This window comes from Primulina tabacum, chromosome 15 (genome assembly GCF_025594145.1).
Source record: "Primulina tabacum isolate GXHZ01 chromosome 15, ASM2559414v2, whole genome shotgun sequence".
In the NCBI taxonomy this organism is placed as follows: domain Eukaryota; kingdom Viridiplantae; phylum Streptophyta; class Magnoliopsida; order Lamiales; family Gesneriaceae; genus Primulina; species Primulina tabacum.
This window is the reverse complement of record NC_134564.1, coordinates 16,952,015-16,965,623: the sequence shown is the minus strand read 5'-3', so window position 1 is coordinate 16,965,623 and position 13,609 is coordinate 16,952,015. Positions and strand designations below refer to the sequence as shown.

At 36.3% G+C, this 13,609-nt stretch overlaps 1 long non-coding RNA gene across 2 annotated transcripts; it reads right to left on the bottom strand.

Annotated features, from left to right (window-relative positions):
• Positions 1-8,310: 8,310 nt before the first annotated feature.
• On the bottom strand, positions 8,311-11,400 carry LOC142527337 (uncharacterized). Of its 2 annotated transcripts, XR_012815449.1 has the most exons (4): positions 11,022-11,400; positions 10,915-10,982; positions 8,637-8,734; positions 8,311-8,528 (listed from the first exon to the last, which is right to left on the bottom strand). It is a non-coding gene; the product is annotated as an uncharacterized LOC142527337 (long non-coding RNA). The 2 variants fall into 2 exon arrangements; XR_012815448.1 differs by having other exon boundaries at positions 10,915-11,400.
• Between the last annotated feature and the right edge of the window lie 2,209 nt (positions 11,401-13,609).

The window sequence follows — 13,609 nt, the reverse complement described above, 5'->3', positions numbered from 1 at the left end:
ATTGAGACTCTATGTGCAAGCATTACACTTTGACTTGTTTACCGACTTTAAGGGGTCATCAGGTGGCAAGGTTGGGTGTTTTGTCGAAACATATAGGAGTCGATGCATTGTAGTCGGGGATTCACCGCTTACCTTCGGGTATGGATATCCTATGTGTATGTAGTATGAAATCTCTTAGCAGAGTATGGGTAATTATGAAAGGGGTTTCATAGATTACACCATCGATGCAACTACAACATGACACATAGTATTGATTCATTGACAACTCTTGATATACCAATGGTTGTAGAATCGGTCGGGATATATGAGTTGAAGGGACCGTACTGTACGCTAACCATAATTGAATGGTTCTTGCAGGCACTATCATTGATACCTAGGGAATCATGTAAGCGATGCTGCTAGACGTTTAACATGATTGGTTGGGTACTATCAGACTTGAGTTCTGACGTTCTTGTTATCAAGGAGTTGATAATTAAGAATGGAGCAATTGGGGTATGCTCGAATAAGGACATGTTTAGTCCGAATCACATAGAGATGTGAACCCACGGCTAGTTGTATCAATGAACCATTGAGGGTCACACAAGTGCTAACTTTCTAGATCCCGTTGAGAAGTAAATAGTTCAATGTGTTGAACGGCTTACAAAGGAGTTTAAAGCGTAAATAAAAATAGAATATGACTTCTATAAGGAGAATGTAACTTTTAATTCGAGGAAGTGTTCCTAAATTAAAAGTTGGCCAAACGAGTAATGTATTTGAAAATTGTGATTTTCATATACATTATTATGGACTAAATTAAATTAATTCAATTGTTGAATTAATTAAACACTAGTGGACCTAGTAGAGTCCAAATAATTAAATTAATTCAAGTGTTGGATTAATTAAATAACATTTGGACCTTGTATAGCCCAATTAGAAATAATTATTAAACTAGTGGGCTTGAGTAAAATCAAGTAAAGATTAAATGGTCTCAAATGTGTTTGAGACATTTAAATAAAAATCCATAGGCTTTATAATTGTTATAAACCCAAATAGAAATGCATGCATGGGAGATGAAGAGTTGGGAGGCTACTTTTTCAACATCCAAGGCATGGCATGCACATGCTCACTTTTACTTTTTCATACACCAAGAAAAACACTCCACTCTCTTCCTCCAAGGCACTTGGACGAAAATTCAAGTAGAATTCTCCTTAATTTTTGTTCTTCAATTGTCGAGGAATTCTTACACTTCTCAAAGAAAATTGCTCTAATTTTTCTAGTGCAAAATTAGAGTGGATTTAGCTTGTTGGTGGTGGACCTAATTTTGAAGGAAATATTCAAGAACAAGGGAAGCTTGCAGAGGGTCTTGCCTTTGAAGAGCTTAGTTGTTTGACAACTAAGTTGGAGCCATAATCAATCTTTCAAGATTGATAGGTATATTTCTTTAAAACACCCTATGTATGACATTTTGTGTTTTTTGTATTCGCTACACATTATAGAATTAGGGTGCTCGGTTTTCTTGTTGAAAAACAAATTTTTGAAACTTCCGTTGCGCTTTCGGGCACCTTAATCGATCCCCTTTCAGTTGATAGACGTGGTTTTTACATGTTTTATTGCATTAGTTTGTGTGTGTTGCATTGTGCATGCGTACATTTCATTTACATTTTGTTCATTTTATGTAAACATTTGCATTTGATCATGTCTCACTTGTGTGTGACAAATTTGTAGGAAAAATGACCAGGAAAACCGAATCTAGAGCAAAGTGCGCAAGCCAAGAAGAAATGGCAGAAAGGCTGGCGCCTGAGCGGTAGAAAATTACCGTCCGGGCGCGAAGGTGAATAGCTAAGATGATTTCCAGAAAGTATGGCGCTCGGGCGGTAATTTCCTACCGCCGGGCGCGAGATTTATCTTCCGAAGAGCCAAATTACAAAAGGTGGCGCTCGAGCGGTAATTTTATACCGCCCGAGCGCCACCTATTTTTGGAAAAATATCTTTGCCGATTCTTACCTTAGTCTTGGATGTGGATGATATGGGAAGGATTTTTGGGACGTTTCTGTGTGATTCAGACATATTGGAGGGCGGCCACAAGCTTTGGAGAGCACCTTTGCGCTTGAAGTCGAAGATTTCGGGCGTCGTTCCTTGCATTTTCCTCACGCATAGTATTTCTAATCTAGTTTTTTCATCAAACATTGTTTTGTTTAGTTTAAATATGAATTCGAGTAGCTAACTTACATATTTGTTGGGATTTAAGGGGACCCTACCCCGAATTTTGATTTAAATTAATTCACATATCGATTTTTGATTTATTCTTGATTATACTGTTGTTTTATCGTGTTGTTAAAGCGTAGCTAACTTTAATATCAATTTTATATTGCGAGTGAGTTCGAGAGAATAACTTGTGATAGGAACGAGTAGTATAATCCGTGGTTCTACAATTTACATAGATATATGAAATTAGATACGCGCCGATAGTTATAGTCCTAAGGGTCGAAAACTAGGGGATTTCATAGATCGACATGCAATTCGCTCTTGATAAATAATTAAAGATATTTAATTACTTCATTGAGTAGAATTAGTTTGGCATAGCTCGAGAGAGTGTGTTCAATTGAATAGGAAATCCTGTCGGAAGCATACAGTCATTATCGAACGAATTAATAAATTAAGAAGGGTAGGTGAACCGAAATTCCCAATAAATCCATTTTTCATTGAATTTTAAATCAACCATTTTAATATCATATTTCATTATTTAATTATTGAATTTTTAATTTGCATGTTTATTCGAGCATAGTAGTATTAAACCAATCAAACAAATTTTCGTTGCTAAAGATTTGATAATTGAAAATAATAATTGTCAAATACAGTTTCAGTGGAACGATACTCGTACTCACGTACATTATACTATTATTTGACATTGTGCACTTGCGATTAATTTTTGAACATACAAAATCATATTTTTATTAAAGATTCCACAGTGCAAGTTTTGCTCGATCAGTTACATGCTTGGTTTGAAAGAAAAACGATTATTATATACATGAATTTTATAAAGTGATGAAAATATGAAATGTTGAAGGAAGAGAAGTAATTGTGACTAATACGATGATATGTTAATACGTAAGGCCAAGACTCATTTGATGGGTGAGTGTGTCGCTCATGTCCCTGCCGCCCAGTACTATGGTTACATGTAGATGGATCCATTGACCCCTAATACGAATACGAAATTCGCAATTAACGATCTGAATTAACGAAAAAGGAAAATGTATATGTATATGATGAATATGAATATGTTTATGATGATATGAAAATGTTTAAGTTTATGCATGATTATGAATTGTAATTTTAAGTAAAATATTTTCGTTGTTTCATGTGATCTGTATACATATTATTTGCTATTAAGAATATGGTGTGTGAGTCTTTAGACTACTAGGTGTGATCGATGTAGGTGAGTATGATGTTGATGGTAGTGGAGGTCTTGATAGGTTGATCTGACTGGACTGAAGCGCACATAACCCGAGGACCAACGCTAGATTTTCCGCATTATGATTATGATTATATTTTAAGTTTATGTTAAATATTTTTATGACTTTTTATTTATGCTTTTGAGTGGTTTTTGAGAGGTTGTTAAATTTAGCTTTATTGCTAAGTTAGAATTTGCAAACGTTTGACGATTTTATACTTTGAACTATTTCTTTTGAATTTTCAAATATAGTTGGTTTTTATTTAAAAAAAATGGTGCAAGTTATATTTTAAAAATGTATATGTATATTTTTAATTCGGCCAAAGTTTGTGAGATTTAAAAAAAAAATCTTAGTACTTTTTAAGCAAAACGAGTAGTAAACGTTTCAAATATGAATCAATTTTTTAAAAAATTATAACAATATATATTAAACTGAGTGTGCAATTGATACAAAATATTCATAATCTATAAATTAAAAAAAAATATTAAAAGCCTATAATGAGGCTACCAAACTACAAGAACTGCTAAAATTTTACTACACGATACCTAATCAGATTTATTTGTAATCTCAAACCAAAAAAATTACCTGATTCCTTTGCGTTGGGTCAGGTCGGGATCCAAATTATCAAACCTGAATACCCACTCTTAGTCGGGGAACTCTGTCAATTGCATGCAAGGATTGATCTCCCCAACCCCTCTGCTTGTGATATGCTAGGCTTGCTCATGTGGATATCAACCGTGAATTTTGATTATCATATTTCGAGCCAGTGATCTGGAGGCTACAAAAGAAAGAGAGGAATAATTATAACGACCTCATGGAGTAGTTGGAGACACTTAAGGTGGTCCTTATTCGAGCTAGCGAGGAGGTGGTTCTCTTCGAGCCCAGCTAGTTCGGATCTCATGGACGACAATGAGGCGGTATGATTCCTCCCCCTGAAGACTAGGAATTATAGTGTTGTGCCCAAAGAAAAAAGTAAAATGAGGCCACCACATAATTTTTTTTTAATCTAGGTGATCAATTGAACATGTTATATTAAATATAAGAGGAGTTTTTAATCTAGGAACAACATGTCATGCTCCAAGACCGAGGCATGTCGACATCCGATGTTGATTAATCACACATTCATAAATTACAAGTTTTACAGTATATATACAACCAAACAATATTTTTCATTAATAAGCATTGTTTTTACAGTGAAACGAATGTGAAATGGCTAAATTGAGGAAGTGATTACAATTTAACATTACTAAAACATATGTGATCTTGAGCTTTGTTTATATCACTGGTTCCAAAGCATTTCTTATTCTTGTCTAATTGTTCTTTTTTTTTATATGAGGAAGAGAGTATAAGGTATGAGTATTTTGTGAAATATTCAGCAAGTGGTCTATCTAGTACGTATAACAAATACATATGAAATTTACATGAATATATTTTAAGCAAACATGTCATAAGAGTATCATGAACAATGTCTTAACTGAAAACACAACATATCAAGAGTGTATCATAAACATATTGTGAACAACAAACACTAAAATTTCATCTCATTTGCTTGGTTTACTGATTTCAGCCAATAATTTATAATCCTCTAAGAGACGAGGTTGTGAAACATTTATAATCATACCGTGCAGAGGCCATATCTTATCAAAATTCGTAAATCCTTACTGATATTAGTCCCTTATTTTTACTTCTCTAAGGTGGTGAAGTCATATAACAGTTATAACCTCATATAGGGGTCATATCTAATCATAGTTCGGAAGTCCCCATATCAAGTCGATTCATCACTATTCTTGAAACATAATCTTTAAACTGGACACGAACAAAAGGAATCATAATCTTGAAATGAAGGAAAAATACTCTTGAAACGAAAAAACGTACATAATCTTGAAATTAATGGGACATACTTTTGAAACGAAGGAAAAACGAAGAAACATACTCGGTCAGAGTTTTAAAAAATAGAACATAGACCAAGAAATCTCATATGTATACTTTTAAAAGTATAAGCCCACTTACTTGAATTTTCATATTTGCATAAACACGAAATTCAGTCAACTTGCAGAAGCGTCTGCGACATATTGAACCATCAGATAGATCCTGAAAGGAATCTTGGATTCCAAAATTAATTAATATTTTATTTTACATTTCTAGACTAATTTAATGATTTGTTTCCCTAGATACACTTAAACGTATTTTTGGAATTATTCAATATAATTTGGGAAATTATCCATAAGATACAATATAACAATCTTGTGTAAATTTGATTCTAATAAAACTCTTATTTCCTTGTTTATAGGTATGGAGTATCTATGAAGATCTATGTTAAGAACTGATATAAATATGATGATCGAATATTGAAAGGGGTACGCAGTAATAACTACGTTGCTGCTGAATTTCGGACTTGAAGATTGCCATGTGAAGAGTTTAAGTGATTGACTCACACAATCACGTGTTTTGGTTCTGATGTCAACACTCGAAGAACAACACTGACGCAGAATGTTGACCGTCGAGTGGTTTCGTTTGTTTTAAGCGTTGCGTGTTTGAGTTTATGCATATCGGTTTAGTTGTAATGTTATTTTGATGATATTTAATTCCTTGGTGTGTCAGGAATTTAGTTTTGGTATTTTCACTAGCATTGTTCGGTGTAAAATATTACATACTTTCTAGTGAATTTTTTTGCCATGAGGCATCACACAAGTATTCGTACTTTTGCATGATTTACGTCTGATCTTTGTTTATCCAATAAAATTATTCCTGTGTGTTCATAATTAATTTCTGCTGCAGTGTTGTGTACTGTTTTGACAACACCTAAGCACAACACCAAATTTTGATACATTAGTTATTAAATATTTCCTGTATGTTTTATGAGCGACAGCCCTTTCAAGTGGTATCAGAGCAACGGTTGATATACTAAGTGATTGATTATGGTCTTCTGCTGTTCTTACAGGAAATACACAAAAAAAAACTTGATGGATACGTTAGCTTCTAGCCCTGATTTAGATCACCAATCTTGGATGGATCAAACTATGCCCTCTGGAAAGTCAAGATGAGTATGTACATTAAATCTATTGAAGAAAGGGCATGGCAATGAGTATTAGATGGTTGGTCTCCACCGAGAACAGTTGATGATGATGGGGATAGTAAATTTAAACCTGAGAGTTCATGGTCTAATAATGAAGTCCAAACCTCAAATTTTAACTCAAAGGCGCTCAATGCTATATTCACCTCTTTGATGTCAACATGTTCAGCCTTATCACCAACTGCATTTCTGCTAAAGAAGCGTGGGATATTCTTTAGAAACACTGCGAAGGGTCTGAAAGTGTTCGCAGAACCGAGCTCGGGATGTTAACCTCCAAATTTGAAAGCTTGAGAATGGAGGAGAACGAGACTATTGTTGAATATGATCGAAGATTGCGTGACATTGCAAATGAGGCTTTTAGTCTCGGTGATCCTTTGTCAAATGAAAGATTGGTTAGCAAGGTCCCGAGATCCCTCCCAAAATGCTTCAACATCAAAATCTGTGCTATCGATGAATCTAAGGACACTTCTACACTTAACCTGGAAGACTTGATTAGCTCAGTCCGGACATTTGAGATGAATCTGGACCTATAGAAAAGAAATAAAGGGAAGGCAATTGCATTACAAACCACTGTTAACTCCATGAACAGCCTAATTCAAGAAGCAATGAATCTAATCTTGGTGAGGAGTCAATCTCCTTGATTACTAAGAAGTTTGGCGACTACTTGAAAAAAATGAAAGACAAGAAGAAAACCGTGTCAACACCAAAACTTTTTTTTGTTCCTTTTGAAAGGAATAAAAGGTCTGCACCTACTCAAGGGAATTTTATATCAAAGAATGAGGTATTGGGTCGAACAGAAACAAAGAAACTTGATTTTGTACAATGTAGAGGATGTTCTGGATTTGGTCATTATGTAAACTAGCCACCGAGGCACACGCGTTGCGTGTGTCATGAATATATGAGGTTAATATATTAAACATTCATGATATTACAACATCATCAATATATGAAGCTAATATATCAAACATTCATGATATTATAAAAGATGTAATAGTAATGTTTATATATCATTTAAAAATATCATATGACATTATGGATTTTATGATACTATTTTATAACGAAAGAACTCAAATTGAGCATCATTGTCACACCAATTGTACAAAAATAAAATAAAATTAGATAGATGATAACAAATCAAAAAAAATCATTATAATCAAGCATGCATTTTCGAACCGCGACTAAGATATGAAAGAAAAAACACCAACACAGTAACAGACACACACTTTCACCTTGCATTCAAGAAGGGTCTTCCGATATTTGTTTGTATTTTGGATATCAGAATGGACGATTACATTCTTTTCTGGTTTGGGGGAATAACTTTGTTTGAGAGACTTGGGAAAAAGAAAGAAACAGAGAGGACGTGGGAATAAATGATAAGTTGGAGAATTTCAGAATTGGATGATTCCAATATTTTCTGGTTTGGGGGAAAAAATTTGTTTGGGAAAGACTTGGGAAAAAGAAAGAAACAGAGAGGACGTGGGAATAAATGATAAGTTGGAGGATTTCGGAATTGGATGATTCCATTGTTTTCTGGTTTGGGAAAAAAATTTTGTTTGGGAAACGTGGGAAAAAGAGAAACATAGAGACGTTGAATTTTTAAAGTTATCAAAAAATTAACATTCCCTTTGCCTTTGACACAGAGAGAAGATAATGGAGGTATAATTTAATAATTAGAACAAATTTTTGGTGTGTCATGACCTACCAAATCAGTTTGTATAAAGTCCTCAGCCTTAATAAAACCTGAAGTTGATATCTTTCAGTTTCACCAATGAATGGACAAAAATTCTATATAAAAATCCAAAAGAATTTATGTGTTACTGTGTAATTTAATATGGATTGACGAAGAAAGATAAAAGTAAAATCATTAGTACATAAAGGAGAATGTAATAATGAGATTGCTCGGCAATATACAAACCTGATATGAATAAATACATCAATTTGTTGAGCTGTAGCGATCACCTAAAGAAAATGGTATCCAGAGATCCACAAAACGGAGTTATACACCAAGATACAGTTTTAATTGTCTGTAAAGAATATAATAAAACAATATTTAAGCATTAAGATAATGATTTTAGTGACTCTAGTACATATTAGAAAATATTAGAAAATAATGATGGGGCCAAGAAGCATACTTCCCAGGTACATGTTTTTCCAAGACGCGTTGCAAGTGCATCTATGCAATAAACAACATCTGCTCGAGGTCTAGAACCAGAAACTACACCAAGAATAGCTGACAAAAAATAGCAGAAAATCTGCATTTTGCATATGCCTGAACTCCAAGGCGTAAATCATAAAAAAAATAAATAAAAAGAAACTGAAGTACAATATCTGTAGACCAATAAACCAAGAGTTGTGGTATCTCTTAGTTACACTAATGCTCTCCCATATGGCCCATACATTTAATTTTTTCTCTGTGATGACTGGTTAACTGTTTGTGAAGATCGAGATTATTTATGATTCTTATAATTTTATGAGATGAGAGTGAATATAAGACCATGTAAATATAAGGAGGCCACATTGCTTTTTGAACCTTTGTTGTTGCGGGGCTTCATCCAGATGCCAATTGTGAGGCCCGGGGCCGAAGAGGGCGAGGGGTGATCGCCGGTGCCATCAGTTGCACGGACAATGAGCGGCTCCTGGCAGGCTTCTAGGTGGAGGGAACATGAATGAACCGATCCACACGGGAATGAGAGAGATTCCGAGACTGTTCAATGTAATGGACTGTACAGTTGAAGTGGGCTTAAAAGATTTGATTTGTACTACTCATATCACGAAGGTGCATCTTCTTTTCGGTAGCTCATCACATAAGAACTCCAAAATTAAGCGTGCTTGACTTGGGGCAATTTTGGGATGGGTGACCTCCTGGGAAGTTTCCCAGGGTGCGTATGAATGAGGACATAAGCACGCTGGAAAGACTCGTCTTGATACAGTGAAGACAGTCTCGTCGAATCTAGGGCGTTACAGTTGGTATCAGAGCCGACCTCTCTTAGTACGGTATGGTTCGGGGACGAACCAAGCGGAAGCTGGTGGGCATGTGAGGCCCAGGGCCAAAGAGGGCGAGGGGTGATCGCCGGTGCCATCAGTTGCACGGACAATGAGCGGCTCCTGGCAGGCTTCTAGGTGAAGGGAACATGAATGAACCGACCCACACGGGAATGAGAGAGATTCCGAGAATGTTCAATGTAATGGACTGTACAGTTGAAGAGGGCTTAAAAGGATTTTATTTGTACTACTCATATCACGAAGGTGCATTTTATTTTCGGTAGCTCATCACATAAGAACTCCAAAGTTAAGCGTGCTTGACTTGGGGCAATTTTGGGATGGGTGACCTCCTGGGGAAGTTTCCCAGGGTGCGTGTGAGTGAGGACATAAGCATGCTGGAAAGACTCGTCTTGATACAGTGATGACAGTCGTCGGAATCTGGGGCGTCACACCAATCTTGAGGTTGTTGAGGATGCATTCATCAAGAGGAAGAAATGTGAAATGGCGAGAGCTGAAATGTTGGACTTTAAAATGCAGACATATCAGCAGCCCGCACTTCGAACATTGGAACCTCAGGTTTGTTGTTTAAATTTTTATTTTTAGTTTTGACATAACATTTGCCTAGCAATCTAGTGCATGCACATGCTCTCTTGACAGGACTTACTCTGAAAACTCTTCTAGCATTTCATACATAATGATTTCCTCAAGAATAAGCTTATTCACTCTGAACTGATGTGTTGTAAGAACTTAGTCTTTGTTTAAGGTAGATGCATGTTTTTATCTTAAATTACATATAGATATAACTGGTTCAAGTGAAGATGACAACCATTATGCTTGAAACTATTATTATTTTTTTATTTTCCTACTATTCAATCTGTTTAAAATGTGCAAAGGCAACTCGATTATTGTTTTTTATTCTTATATTTTTGTTTACAATCAATAGGTGCTTTTTAAGTATACTCCTAGAAAAAATTTGGCTTTGCGATTGAAAGATTTGGCTGCATTTTGCTTTCCTGAAGGTGTTAAGGTGTGTATGTGCCTTGTTCCAGGATTCTTTTAAGAGTGCTACGAACTTGGAAACTTAGCATTTTGGTATCTAACTGTTGTCTGTCAGATAGACGTTAGTAATTCAAAGCAACACAGAGCAGTAGAAGCTTTCTTCAGACCATAACTTCAAATTCCATATTTAAAAGTAGCAGTAAAATGAAAAATGACCCAATATGATTTGCTCCAACTGCTACAGAGTATGACTACATGTTTCAGCATAAATTCAAGCCATATGCACAAATAAGCTTAGTTTCAAACATAAATCCAACATTTTACCCATATATCTTCAAAAATTTCAGGTTTAAAAACGATAAGACCAATTAAATCAATCAAAATTAATCAAACTAAATTAAATTTAAAGATGAAAAAAATTGAAATAACCGTAGGTTGTTGCAGCCAAACCACCGACGCTATGGAGGAGGCGCTGGAGTTGGCGCGTGCGAAGGAAACTAAGGAGAGGATGGCTGGCGTCGAGCATCTCCACCAACTGCTCGAAGTATCGAGGAAAACATATACGGCGTCTGAGGAGACTTTACTCGTGAATGTATGTTTAGATATTCTGAGAGACAAAAATTTTCGAGTTTGTCAGGGTGCTCTACTGACGCTGGCCTCGGCTGTCGTGCTCTCCGGTGAGCATTTGAAACTCCACTTCAAGGCGCTTGTTTTGGAAGGGAAGAGCCGGAGGCGAGACCGACAATTTGAGATGATTTTGTGAAAGAAAGATATTTAACCTGATTGGATCTTGAAAAAACTTGGAGAGGTGGATTGGCACTTGTGAGAGAAGAAATGAAGAAAGGATTTTGGAAGGGAAGAGGCGGAGGCGAGACCGAAAATGAAGAAAGGAGAATGAATTTTGTCTCGTTTGGCACTTGTGAGGGAAGAAATAATCTGATTGGATCTTGGAAAAACGTGGAGAAGAGGAGTGAGGGTAATTTAGGTAGATTCAAAAATAGACCAAGACACAATTTAGTTACTCTAATATTCTTAACTTTAATAAATAGTAAAAGATGAGTGTGCCAAACGACTTCGCAGAAACAAAAAAATGGTGGTTTCCTTAAGTGACGAAGATACTGATGAAGAACGTGACTCCAAGGAAGGAGATTATTTCACCTCTCTATCTTCCATCAAGAGTGATATTTACAAAATGCAGGTCAATCCCTTTGGTGTTGCCACTGGTGTTGCAACACCAGGTCGCAACACCGTGCCAAAATCGTTGTGTCTTAATGTTAAATCTCTGGAGAACTCAGATGTTGAAAAAATTCAGGGATCGGACCAAGAAGAGCTTACTTTGGAAATTGTCGAGATTATGTATGAAGAACTTTATGATGACTGGCTCAAAAGAAATGAGACAAACTCAATACTTTCCAAAGAAAACACTTAATTAAAGAGCAACATGTCTCGTCTTGAAGTCTTGCTGAGTAGGAAGAAGCTTGAACTATGTAAAGTCAAGGATGATCTTGAGAAGGCATCAAAGACACTTGCTAAATTCAACTCAAGCTCATCAAAACTTGACTCAATGCTATGTAAAGGCCTAAAATCCTTACTTGGAAATTTGCAGAAAATTTAAAATTTTTCTTTTTAAATAATTAAAATTACCTCCTTCATAAATGAACTTATAAATAAAGTTTGATGTTCAATGTGGCAGCGGAAGAATTAACATTTTTGAAATAACAGTAAAAAGTTTTTCCAACAGTAATTAAAACGTTTGAGCCATCAATTAAAAATAAATGCTGAACTGAGGTCCTCGGGTCCTACTACTGCCGACTCGAGCCTGGTCACTGGTCCCCGCCCTCGGCCCCGGCATCATCAGAACCTACAACAATCAAGTCTAGTGAGTCTAAAGACTCAACATGCATATATCGTAATAACGAGTAAATATTATAGTAAAATTTCATGGAATAAAATGTCGTGTCATGAGGCATATCGTAAAAGGGTCGTGTCATGATTAATTATAATACGTGCATAACTGAACTGAAAATATCATGGTAAAATATTTGCTCCTTGGAGCCATGTACTGAAATAGCCTGTAATAATTTTTCCTGGTGAGATTATGGTATACGCAAGTGGCCCCTGCACTGAAACTGACCGGTAACTGGCGACCGGATAATAAAATGCTCCCATGACCGATAACTGGCGACCGGATAAAATAGTAAACGTCTGATCAGACTGTAGCCACAGTATACTGGGTGAAAAAAACTCAACTGACCGGTAACTGACGACCGAATTTATCAATAATCCCATGATAGTGAAATGGCCACAAGCAATATCGCATAATCTCAAAAATGAACATTTTATATATTTATGCACGTAATATAATTAAATGGCACAATTAAATATCCTATAATAATTTACTGCTTGGATTGGATCACTCCCAGGCTCGCTGCAACCTAAATATGTCATGAAAAATATGCAATAGATTTATGGGACCAAACTATGCAATAACATTCTAAAATGTGACAATTACGCCTACCGACTTCGTATTTAATCATGACTCCGAACCAACCCGAACCAACACTGAACCGTCATGTAGTCATGATTAAAATACGCCTAAAATGATAAAATAATGCTCCTAAAATGGTGAGGGCCGAAATCTAGGTGAATGGAGGCCAAAACATGAAACGCTCTTTCGAGAGTCAATTTGGCACATCGCACCGTAAATTCTCGTACGACCTCAAAAATGATCCGAATTACAAACGGTCAAAAACATGACCTTCCTAACTCAATGAGGCACTGTCCAGTCCAAGGCTATAGGCTAAAAGCCGACCGAGTACTCGAACGAGCCACTGAACCGACACAGCAAGTTGCTGTCCCAAAAATACAGCAACCGTGCTTGGTTTGCTTGCGTCGTTTTGCGAGGCTAATGGCCATTGGGGCTTGAACCACCGACCAAAACCTCTTACCAACATCCCAAGGAATGATTTGGACCATGGCTAGGGGCCCTAGGCCAGCCACAATCCTCACCATTCCAGCAACCAACCGAAAAGATTTACCCGAGAGCACCTTTGCGCGCGTGAGGGGAGTAGTGCTTCGCTTGCTGTCTCGTCTCGTTCCTGTGGTCATTTGATTGACCATGGCA